This window comes from Lepidochelys kempii, chromosome 10, assembly GCF_965140285.1.
Source record: "Lepidochelys kempii isolate rLepKem1 chromosome 10, rLepKem1.hap1, whole genome shotgun sequence".
Classification (NCBI taxonomy): domain Eukaryota; kingdom Metazoa; phylum Chordata; order Testudines; family Cheloniidae; genus Lepidochelys; species Lepidochelys kempii.
In genome coordinates, this window is record NC_136389.1 from 85,305,731 (window position 1) to 85,318,921 (window position 13,191).

The following is a 13,191-nucleotide window of genomic DNA, read 5'->3' on the forward strand; positions in this document are numbered from 1 at the left end:
TGTTATTTTCTTTGTTAGGCCTGTCCTGTAGTAGGTGACTTCTGGGAACTCTTCTGGCTCTAACAATCTGTTTCTTCACTTCTGCAGGTGGGTATTGTAGTTGTAAGAATGCTTGATAGAGATCTTGTAGGCGTTTGTCTCTGTCTGAGGAGTCGGAGCAAATGCAGTTGTATCGCAGAGCTTGGCTGTAGACGATGGATTGTGTGGTGTGGTCAGGGTGAAAGCTGGAGGCATGTAAGTAGGAATAGCGGTCAGTAGGTTTTCGGTATAGGGTGGTGTTTATGTGACCATCGTTCATTAGCACTGTAGTGTCCAGGAAGTGGATCTCTTGTGTGGACTGGTCCAGGCTGAGGTTGATGGTGGGATGGAAATTGTTGACATCGTGGTGGAATTCCTCAAGGGCTTCTTTTCCATGGGTCCAGATGATGAATATGTCATCAATATAGCGCAAGTAGAGTAGGGGCGTTAGGGGACGAGAGCTGAGGAAGCGTTGTTCTAAGTCAGCCATAAAAATGTTGGCATACTGTGGGGCCATGCGGGTACCCATAGCAGTGCTGCCGATCTTCAAAAACTTCAAAAAAACTTCAAAAACAGACTCCAGCGAGAGACTGCTGAATTGGAATTAATTTGCAAACTGGATACAATTAACTTAGGCTTGAATAGAGACTGGGAGTGGATGGGTCATTACACAAAGTAAAACTATTTCCCCATGTTTATTCCACTCCTCCACCCCGCACTGTTCCTCAGATGTTCTTGTCAACTGCTGGAAATGGCCCACCTTGATCATCAGTACAAAAGGTCTCCCCCCCTCCCCCGCTCTCCTGCTGGTAATAGCTCCCCTTAAGTGATCACTCTCTTGTTACAGTGTGTATGGTAACACCCATTGTTTCATGTTCTCTATGTATATAAATCTCTGCACTGTATTTTCCACTGAATGCATTTGATGAAGTGAGCTGTAGCTCACAAAAACTTATGCTCAAATAAATTTGTTATTCTCTAAGGTGCCACAAGGACTCCTTTTCTTTTTGCGGATACAGACTAACACGGCTGCTTCTCTGAAACTTGTGTAAACAAGATCTCTGAACACAGGTTGTGTGGTTGGGTCCTTGTGAGTTAGTGAGTCCTTGACCTTGGGGGGCATCATTAATTGTATGTTTAACCTGTGTTTATTTGGTCTGTAGATGGTTGCTAATTTGATGGTGTCAAATTTGCAAATTGGGCCTGCACAAAGACAGGGAGTGGCGCAGGCACTACAAAAAATAATTTTCCCTCTGTTGATACTCAGATCTTCTTGTCAACTGCTGGGAATGGGCCACATCCACTTTGATTGAATTGGCCTTGTTAGCACTGACCCCCGCACATGGTAAGGCAACTCCCATCTTTTCACGTGCTGTATATTTATACCTGCTTACTGTATTTTCTATTCCATGCATCTGATGAAGTGGGTTATATCCCATGAAAGCTTATGCTCAAATAAATTTGTTATTCTCTAAGGTGCCACAAGGACTCCTTTTCTTTTTGCGGATACAGACCAACACGGCTGCTACTCTGAAACCAAAGATTTAATGATAATCCATTTGTCTTGAGAAGCTTTCATAAAACATATCAAATTAGTCATTCCTTCAAGCTCATCTTACAATTTTTCATTTAAAAAACACATGAAAATAGTTTAAATAACTGATTCCTAATTACATAATTGAAAAGAATTAATAAAATAATTTAATTATTTTTAAAAGTGATCTGATGATTGGCCATGAAAGGTATAACAGGGGCGAGAGGGTGGGGAGATAATTAGTAAGAGTTAATTTAGTTAGCCCTGTTAAGCAATTTCAAACCCCCTTTCTGTGGCAGGAACAAGTAGATACAAATATTCTTTTGGCAGTTTGGAAAGTGGCTGAGGCTGATAAAAGCAGGCTTTTCTGCTCACTCTAAGGAAAAAAAGTGCTTTTCTCTGAGCAGATTTGACTGTTGAATCTGAACCCCAATCAGAAAACTTGTTTTTCCTTTTCCAGAACAGGATCGTGACTCAGCACATACTTTTCTATCCATCAGTTCCTAGCAGAAATAGATGAAGCACATTCCATTAAAGCCCTGCTAAAAAGGTGGAGTGATAGCCGATGTGACAAGGCCTGGTCCATTACATCATCCAGACTTGTCTTGCAATTAATACCACACCTCACTGGGTTAGCCAATCACAATGCAGGATTTTTCATGTTATTTTATAATGGGCTTTCACCAAGGTCTTATATATTGTCCACAAACCACTGCACCTCCTCCCCTGTGGCCTCCGTAAGGCCAACAGTACATACACCCTTCAATTCACCAAAATACATCCACTTACTTATATCACCACCATCTCTCCCTCTTTCAAATGCTTCACTAGCTCTTAGTTTCATCACATCAAACACACACTTCTTGTCCTGACCTTCAGAGCCCTTCACAACTCTGTCCTCTACAACCTGTTCTCTCCAATCTCTTGTGTTGTGCTCCCTGCTACCAAAGCCTCCTTTTATTACCTTTGGTCTGTTTTTCCAACAGCCTTTTCTGTGCTTGTTTTTGCACTGTACTTTATACATGAACTGTCCCCCCATAATCCATAAGGCCACTTCCCTATCTCCTCCAATTTCTCCCCAAGAACCAGGTCTCCTATGATGCTGACAAACAATCAGCTAGCTAGTGACCATTCAGATGTTTGTCAGTCAGGGAGAGCCAATTTTATTTACTGTAAAAGATATGGTACCCTCAGGACCATCAATAGCACTATGTCAGAGGTGGGCAAACTATGGCCCACAGGCCACATCCAGCCTGTGGGCCCGTCCTGCCTGACCCTTGAGCTCCTGCCCGGGGAGGCTAGCCCCCGGCCCCTCCCATGCTGACGCCCTCCCCCACAGCCTCAGTTTGCCACACTGCCAGTGCTCTGGTCCGCTGCTCCTGCCAGGCAGCGCCACGGTGTGGCTGGCTCCGGCCGGGCGGCGAGGCTGCAAGCTCCTGCTGCTCTGAGCGGCATGGTAAGGGGGCAGGGAGCAGGGGGTTTGGATAACAGGCTGGGAGTTCCAAAAAGCAGCCAGGGGACAGGGAGCAGGGGGCAACTGGATGGGGTGGAGGCTGGCGGGGACGGTCAGGGGATGGGGAACAGCGGGGGTTAGATAGGCATGGGAGTACCAGGGGGCCTGTCAGGGGGCAGGGTGTGGATAGGGGTTGGGGCAGTAAGGGGATGGGGGGGGTTGGATGGGGGTATGGCACCTGGGGGCGGTTAGGAGGGGGGGTCTCAGGAGGGGGCGGTCAGGGGTCAAGGAGCAGGGGGGGTTGGATGGGTCAGGGATTCTGAGGGGGTCAGTCAGGAGGCAGGAAGTGAGAGGGGTGGATAGGGGGTGGGGGCCAGGCTATTTGGGGAGGCACAACCTTCCCTACCCAGCCCTTCATATAGCTGCGCAACCCCGATGTGGCCCTCGGGCCAAAAAGTTTGCCCACCCCTGCTCTGTGTAATGCCTCCCCTCCTCATTTGTCACTCACTTGTTCCAACTTGTCTCTGATTAGACTATATACCTGTTGGAGCAGTAACTGTCTTCTCTGTGTTTGCACTGCATCCTACACAGTTAGGTCCTGGTTTTAACTAGGGACACAGTATAAATAAATATAAACAATAGTAATAATCTGCATAAGAATAACAGCGCAAGGACTCCCATTTGTAATCTACTTTCACACTTGGGATAATTCTTATAAGGAACTAAATTTATTATTAACTTTCACCTCTGAAGACTGTGTTTGTTACACCTTAGAGACTAACCAATTTATTTGAGCATAAGCTTTCGTGAGCTACAGCTCACTTCATCGGATGCATACTGTGGAAACTGCAGAAGACATTATATACACAGAGACCATGAAACAATACCTCCTCCAACCCCACTCTCCTGCTGGCAATAGCTCATCCAAACTGACCACTCTCCTTACAATGTGCATGATAATCAAGGTGGGCCATTTGCAGTATAAATCCAAGTTTTCAGCCCCCCAACTAAAACCCCTCCAACGCATTATTAAGGATCTACAACCTATCCTGAAGGATGACCCAACACTCTCACAAATCTTGGGAGACAGGCCAGTCCTTGCCTACAGACAGCCCCCCAACCTGAAGCAAATACTCACCAACAACCACATACCAAACAGAACCAATAACCCAGGAACCTATCCTTGCAACAAAGCCCATTGCCAACTGTGCCCACATATCTATTCAGGGGACACCATCACAGGGCCTAATAACATCAGCCACACTATCAGAGGCTCGTTCACCTGCACATCCGCCAACGTGATATATGCCATCATGTGCCAGCAATGCCCCTCTGCCATGTACATTGGTCAAACTGGACAGTCTCTACGCAAAAGAATAAATGGACACAAATCAGATGTCAAGAATTATAACATTCATAAACCAGTCAGAGAACACTTCAATCTCTCTGGTCACGCAATTACAGACATGAAGGTCGCTATCTTACAACAAAAAAACTTCAAATCCAGACTCCAGCGAGAAACTGCTGAATTGGAATTCATTTGCAAATTGGATATTATTAATATAGGCTTAAATAGAGACTGGGAGTGGCTAAGTCATTATGCAAGGTAGCCTATTTCCCCTTGTTTTTTCCTACCCTCCCCCCCAGACGTTCTGGTTAAACTTGGATTTGTGCTGGAAATGGCCCACCTTGATTATCATACACATTGTAAGGAGAGTGATCACTTTAGATAAGCTATTACCAGCAGGAGAGTGGGGTTGGAGGAGGTATTGTTTCATGGTCTCTGTGTATATAATGTCTTCTGCAGTTTCCACAGTATGCATCCGATGAAGTGAGCTGTAGCTCACAAAAGTTTATGCTCAAATAAATTGGTTAGTCTCTAAGGTGCCACAAGTACTCCTTTTCTTTTTGTGAATACAGACTAACACAGCTGTTACTCTGAAACCTGTGTTTGTTACCTCTCAGATCAAACTTCTCAACTGGGATTTACTCTATTGATGGCTCCCCACTCAGCTGACCTTTCAGGGGTTTCTTACTCAGTTGCAGCAATAAGAACATTACACAGGTGCCCTGGTTCCTGAAGTACCGGTAGTTATTCTATGTCCCAGCTGATTCTATTTACTTCTAGTGATGCCCTCATCGCTGGATGGAATCAGCCATGCTCTGGGGTCTCTACCACCTCCCCGCATTAAGCACTCTAATATAGCCACTCCAAGGTGAGTGGAGAGAGCTCTCCTGTCTACTTAAAGCAACAGTAGCTATGCTGGCAGAAACTCTCCCGCCATCACAGCACTATCCACACTGGTGCTTACGTCTGTGTAACTTATGTCGCTCGAGGGGGACGGTTTATTCACACCCCTGAGCGACATAAGATATACAGGTATAAACTGTAGTGTACACACAGCCTGAGATTCTATAAGGTTTTCAAACTCTAGGTGAGTCCTCTGACAGCTAAAAAATTAAAACAGACACTTTGGACAGATCACACAAAGCTGTACTGCCTGCACCCCAACTTCAGCCAATAGATGGCAGCAAAACACACTCTTTCTGCCAGAGAAAGGCAAAGTGACACAGCAGGTCTGAGATCTCTTGTAAGAATGTCCAGACCGGTGTGAGCAGGGACTCAGCTGGCCTTGTCTGGCTCTCGTAGCACATCTATCTCAATGCCAGCAGCATGGCAACAAAGCTGAGGAAGCTCCATGTACTGCAGCTTGGAAGTCTCAAATCCATTGTTTGTTCTTTTTATTATTTGTGCAGTCAGTATGAAGAGCATGTTGCTGCCCTGAGGAGCTCAATCTAAATAGACTAAGACAGAGGATGGGAAAGAGGTTGCAAGGTAAAGCAGAGAGGCTGAGCAGGGAGTTAGACCCTACTGCTGTTAGTTTTCAGATTGTTTGGGATCAGGACCAGAATTTTCAACTGTTTAATGAGCCAATTCTCGTCTGCAAGGACAATGAGGTAGAGAGACTGCTATAGCTCTGCTGGAGTTATGGCCCTCCCCTTTCCTCCACTCAAAAAAACCCATCACAGTATCCATTCATTCCCCCTCTTCTTGTAGGCTGGGAGTGCCCAGGGGCCTCTGAAGCTGTTGCATGGTCAAAGGTGCTGACTTTCTGTTTGAAGCTACACAAAATGCCTGCACAGGCTCCCAGACAATAAGTAAACCTGCAAAGTGAAAGACTTCTCAATACAGTTATATAGTCACCATTCCCCAGGCATGCCAGAGCCACACTTGCTCATCTGGCTCATGGGACAGTCAACCTAGAGAAACAGATGGTGCTGCTGGACTTAAGTGGATTGGCAGACCTGTGTAGGGGGCCTCAGGGCTTGTCTACACAGAAAAGTTGTGCTGGTATATGCCAAAATGTGGATTTAAACGGATATTGTTATTGTGGTATAACCCCTTGGGTAGAGACTCTAATTTTGATATAACAGTAACCTTTTTTTGTTTACATTAAACACCTTCCAAAGCAACATTTTCTAAACCAAAAATAGGCCCTCTGAACATTGGAATAGAAGGATCCACATGAGGGTTACACTGGTATAGATATATCAGTACATATGGGAAAGTTTAACCATTTATAAAAGGCCTTGAGCTACAGCACCAGAATAGTACTCCACATCATATGTCCACATTACATTCCACTATACCCTACATCAACAGATCCACTATTCATCTCTGACAGCACAGAGAACTGGACTGCATTACTGGCAGCAAAGAGATTGGTGGTGCTGAAACAAGAAAACTTCACCCACCACAAATGAGGGATTCAACTTCTGAGTGGGCTGAATTCAGTGTCATAATACATCTTGCTCACTCCAGGAACAGCCTTATATGCATTTCAGTCAGAGGAAGGGAAGGGGGACTCAGAGGACATGCAGAATAAACAGTGAAGCCATGCTGGAGTGTGTAGAGGCTGGAGGGGAAGTTGGATTCATTGAGAGAAACAGAGTGCACTGCTCTTAAGGTGGTACCATGACCACAGCTCAGCTGAGGCACTGTGGCAGAGGCACTTAGGAAATGGAAACGGTTGCCCTAAAAATGGAAGCAATACCCTCGCTAGTCTCAGCCCATCACATCCTCCCCACCATTTTCCCAGAAAGACTCAAGCATCTTGAATAAGAATTTCTGAATATTACATGATCTCCAGCAGCATCTCTCCCATCATGATGAAGGGACAGGGAATCAAAATGTAAGCTCCTCCAGCAGCCCAATGCTATTATTCCTATAATAGCAAAGTATTAGATCGTGCACATACATAGAGAGAAGCCAGAGTGGGAGTCTCTCAGTGACTTTAGTCTAGATCCTATTTTATGGCTGTGGACTGGCACGGCAGTGTAGGCTCCTGGTGATAATTACTATTCTAGTCACAGAAGTGGGATTTCAGTTTCCAATATTACATTTAAAAAAAATAAATCCCACCCATAACCACAAGCCAGTCTCTAAGGAGACAGGCCTTTGTTCTCTGATGCTTGGTTTAAACCTCAAGCATCTGTCAAAGTAACAGCATAACTCAAACATAACACTTCATATTTATATGCAGGTGGAGAGACAAGATTAATAGAATATCAGGGTTGAAAGGGACCTTAGGAGGTCAACTAGTCCAACCCCCTGCTCAAAGCAGGGCCAATCCCCAACTAAAGCCCTGGCTGGGATGATTTGTCAAGCCTCAGAGGAAGGAGATTCCACCACCTCCCTAAGTAACGCAGTTCATGCTTCACCACCCTCCTAGTGAAAAAGTTTTTCCTAATATCCAACCTAAACCTCCCCCACTGCAACTTGAGACCATTACTCCTTGTTCTGTCATCTGCTACCACTGAGAACAGTCTAGAGCCATCCTCTTTGGAACCCCCTTTCAGGTAGTTGAAAGCAGCTATCAAATCCCCCCTCATTTTTCTCTTCTGCAGACTAAACAATCCCAGTTCCCTCAGCCTCTCCTCATAAGTCATGTGTTCCAGTCCCCTAATCATTTCTGTTGCCCTCCCCTGGACATTTTCCAGTTTTTCCACATCCTTCTTGTAGTGTGGGGCCCAAAACTGGACACAGTACTCCAGATGAGGCCTCACCAATGTCAAATAGGGGAACGATCACGTCCCTCGATCTGCTGGCAATGCCCCTACTTATACATCCCAAAATGCCATTGGCCTTCTTGGCAACAAGGGCACACTGCTGACTCATATCCAGCTTCTCGTCCACTGTAACCCCTAGGTCCTTTTCTGCAGAACTGCTGCCGAGCCATTCGGTCCCTAGTCTGTAGCGGTGCAAGGGATTCTTCTGTCCTAAGTGCAGGACTCTGCACTTGTCCTTGTTGAACCTCATCAGATTTCTTTTGGCCCAATCCTCCAATTTGTCTAGGGCCCTCTGTATCCTATCCCTACCCTCCAGCGTATCTACCTCTCCTCCCAGTTTAGTGTCATCTGCAAACTGAGTGTGCAGTCCACACCATCCTCCAGATCATTAATGAGATATTGAACAAAACTGGCCCGAGGACCAACCCTTGGGGCACTCTGCTTGATACCAGCTGCCAATTAGACATGGAGCCATTGATCACTACCCGTTGAGCCCGACGATCTAGCCAGTTTTCTATCCACCTTATAGTCCATTCCTCCAGCCCATACTTCTTTAACTTGCTGGCAAAAATACTGTGGGAGACCGTGTCAAAAGCTTTGCTAAAGTCAAGGAATAACATGTCCACTGCTTTCTCCTCATCCACAGAGCCAGTTATCTCATCATGGAAGGCAATTAGATTAGTCAGGCATGACTTGCCCTTGGTGAATCCATACCGACTGTTCCTGATCACTTTCCTCTCCTCTAAGTGCTTTAGAATTGATTCCTTGAGGACCTGCTCCATGATTTTTCCAGGGACTGAGGTGAGGTTGACTGGCCTGTAGTTCCTAGAATCCTCCTTCTTCCCTTTTTTAAAGATGGGCACTACATTAGCCTTTTTCCAGTCGTCCGGGACCTCCCCCGATCGCGATGAGTTTTCAAAGATGATGGACAATGGCTCTGCAATCACATCCACCAACTTCTTTAGCATTCTCGGATGTAACGCATCCGGCCCCATGGACTTGTGCACGTCCAGCTTTTCTAAATAGTCCCGAACCACTTCTTTCTCCACAGAGGGCTGGTCACCTCCTCCCCATGCTGTGCTGCCCAGTGCAGTAGTCTGGAAACTGACCTTGTTCATGAAGACAGAGGCAAAAAAAGCATTGAGTACATTAGCTTTTTCCACATCCTCTCTCACTAAGTTGCCTCCCTCATTCAGTAAGGGGCCCACACTTTCCTTGACTTTCTTCTTGATGCTAACATACCTGAAGAAACCCTTCTTGTTACTCTTAACATCTCTTGCCAGCTGCAACTCCAAGTGTTATTTGGCCCTCCTGATTTCACTCCTGCATGCCTGAACAATATTTTTATACTCCTCCCTGGTCATCTGTCCAATCTTCCACTTCTTGTAAGCTTCTTTTTTGTGTTTAAGATCAGCAAGGATTTCACTGTTAAGCCAAGCTGGTCACCTGCCATATTTACTATTCTTTCTACACATCGGGATGGTTTGTTCCTGTAACCTCAATAAGGATTCTTTAAAATACAGCCAGCTCTCCTGGACTCCTTCCCCTGCCCCTCCCCCCATGTTATTCTCCCAGGGGATCCTGCCCATCAGTTCCCCGAGGGAGTCAAAGTCTGCTTTTCTGAAGTCCAGGGTCCGTATTCTGCTGCTCTCCTTTCTCCATTCCTGCTACTGATCTGCTTGTTACACCAGTGAAGTGTGCACACTTCATCTATGCAAAAGAATATGTATTACTGTTACCCCATCCTTCCCTAGCCCTCATTTGTTTTACCAACCCGCTACATCTTGTCCTAAACTAAGACTGGGGAAGGCAGTGTCTTACACTATGTTTGTGCAGTACCTATCACATGAGGCCCTAAACTGGTTGGGGGTCTCTAAGCAATAATACAAAACAAATAAAATCATCTTTCTTTAGTTCCCTTCAGAGGATCTCAAGTAGTTAATCCCTTAGTTTATAACAAGGGACCAGATATTTTACAGTTGGACAAATTGGAAGTATGGAGGAACTCAATTACTCATGCCACTGAAACCCTCATTCTTGAATGAGTGCAAACAGGATATAGGAATCTAGTTTAGGATTTTCTATAGTGCTCATCATTTTAGTGCCTAAGCACTTTCCAGGTAAATCAGGTCTCTGTGGAGAGCTCCATAGCAGACTCTATGGAACCTCCTGATCTTCTGCATTCCCTGGTTATGGGAAGCTTTGCTTGAGACATACAGATTTTTAAAAAAAAATATGTTTAGAGAATTCTTTAGCACATGCTGCATATACTACATTATTCCAGAGGAACACAACTGTTTTTGCAGGTCATGGATGGAAATCTGATTGCTGGACTAGGTTTTCCTACATGTTTGTATGCGCTCAGTACAGCTGAGCCCCAATCCTACTTGGCACCTCCTAGTGCTACAGCAATACAAAAAATAAATAAAGGAATTTAATAGAGTAGCTGGGTCTTTACCATTTGATGGCTTTGTAGATTAGGACTAAGGCTTTGAACTAGCAAGTGAAGTGGGAACCAGAGCCTCTACAAAGGTAATGATAATGTACTCAAGGAGGCTCATCTCCTTAAACTGGGCTGCTATAATCTACACAAGATGAAGCCTTGATATTGCATCTACATTCAGGCCTAGAGACAGTAAGTCACAGAAATCTAATCTGGAGGTGACAAACACATAGATCATTGTGGTCAAATTTTTATCCAGTCAAACTGGAAGGGCATATTGAGTGGGGTCCCACAAGGTTCTGTACCGGCTCTGATTCTATTCACTATCTTCATAAATTATTTGGATAATGGCATAGAGAGTACAATTATAAAGTTCGTGGACAATACCAAGCTGGGAGGGGTTTCAAGCACTCTGGAAGACGTGATTAGAATTCAAAATGATCTTGACAAACTGGTGAAATGGTCTGAAATAAATAGGATGAAATTCAATAAAGGGCAAATGCAAAGGACTACACTTAGGAAGAAACAATCAATTGCACATATACAAAATGGGAAAAGACTGCCTAGGAAGAAGTACTGCAGAAAAAGATCTGGGGGTTATAGTGGATCACAAACTAAATATGAGTCAATAATGTAACACTGTTACTAAAAAAGTGAACATAATTCTGGGCTCTATTAGCAGGAGTGATGTAAGCAAGACATGAGAAGTAATTCCTCCACTCTACTCAGTACTGATAAGGCCTCAACTGGAGTACTGTGTCCAGTTCTTGGCACCACACTTCAGGAGAGGAATTAATCAAGTATGTACATAGTAATAGAATAATAGAATATCAGGGTTGGAAGGGACCTCAGGAGGCCATCTAGTCCAACCCCCTGCTCAAAGCAGGACCAATCCCCAATTAAATCATCCCAGCCAGGGCTTTGTCAAGCCTGACCTTAAAAACTTCTAAGGAAGGAGATTCCACCACCTCCCTAGGTAACGCATTCCAGTGTTTCACCACCCTCCTAGTGAAAGTTTTTCCTAATATCCAACCTAAACCTCCCCCACTGCAACTTGAGACCATTACTCCTTGTCCTGTCCTCTTCTACCACTGAGAATAGTCTAGAACCATCCTCTCTGGAACCACCTCTTAGGTAGTTGAAAGCAGCTATCAAATCCCCCCTCATTCTTCTCTTCTGCAGACTAAACAATCCCAGTTCCCTCAGCCTCTCCTCATAAATCATGTATTCCAGACCCCTAATCATTTTTGTTGCCCTTCACTGGACTCTCTCCAATATATCCACATCCTTCTTGTAGTGTGGGGCCCAAAACTGGACACAGTACTCCAGATGAGGCCTCACCAATGTCGAATAGAGGGGAACTATCACGTCCCTCGATCTACTCGCTATGCCCCTACTTATACATCCCAAAATGCCATTGGCCTTCTTGGCAACAAGGGCACACTGCTGACTCATATCCAGCTTCTCGTCCACTGTCACCCCTAGGTCCTTTTCTGCAGAACTGCTGCCTAGCCATTCGGTCCCTAGTCTGTAGTGGTGCATTGGGTTCTTCCATCCTAAGTGCAGGACCCTGCACTTATCCTTATTGAACCTCAGATTTCTTTTGGCCCAATCCTCCTATTTGTCTAGGTCCCTCTGTATCCTATCCCTGCCCTCCAGCGTATCTACCACTCCTCCCAGTTTAGTATCATCTGCAAATTTGCTGAGAGTGCAATCCACACCATCCTCCAGATCATTTATGAAGATATTGAACAAAACCAGCCCCAGGACTGACCCCGGGGCACTCCACTTGACACCGGCTGCCATCTAGACATGGAGCCATTGATCACTACCCGTTGAGCCCGAGAATCTAGCCAACTTTCTACCCACCTTATAGTGCATTCATCCAGCCCATACTTCTTTAACTTGCTGACAAGAATACTGTGGGAGACCGTGTCAAAAGCTTTGCTAAAGTCAAGAAACAATACATCCACTGCTTTCCCTTCATCCACAAAACCAGTAATCTCATCATAGAAGGCAATTAGATTAGTCAGGCATGACCTTCCCTTGGTGAATCCATGCTGGCTGTTCCTGATCACTTTCCTCTCATGTAAGTGCTTCAGGATTGATTCCTTGAGGACCTGCTCCATGATTTTTCTGGGGACTGAGGTGAGGCTGACTGGCCTGTAGTTCCCAGGATCCTCCTTCTTCCCTTTTTTAAAGATTGGCACTACATTAACCTTTACACAGAGCTTTAACTCCAGATATCCCGCTACTTTACAAAAATGCATCATTCTTACTATCCTCATTTTATAGGTAAAGAAACTGAGTCACAGGCTCACATAGTAAGTCAATGGCAGATCCAGAAACAGAACCTAGGCCTCTGCTTTCCAGTTAAATATCCTGACCATTAGGAAAATGGCACCTTCCTTCAAGTACACACAACACCTAAAAAGAGGAATCTGACAAGGTGCAATATGTTGATATAAAAACATCTTGCAGGCATAGCTCACAGTGACAGCCTGTGCCCATATGTCTGATATGATCTATATTTAATATGTATATACATTTTGAGAAATTTAACAGTGTGACAATTAGCCTGGGAACAGAGGCCAGTTCTAAATGCATGGTGATACAGCACTCTTTCAAAGATGCCAAGGGTATTTAATATCAAGTACTTACTCATCTGCTTTC

General features: G+C 44.9%; 1 protein-coding gene across 1 annotated transcript in view; it reads right to left on the reverse strand.

The window, feature by feature from the left end:
* The window catches only part of MAP1A (microtubule associated protein 1A), a 122,191-nt gene that overhangs the window by 91,291 nt on the left and 17,709 nt on the right, over window positions 1-13,191 (reverse strand). The gene's annotated exons all lie outside the window — the stretch shown is intronic.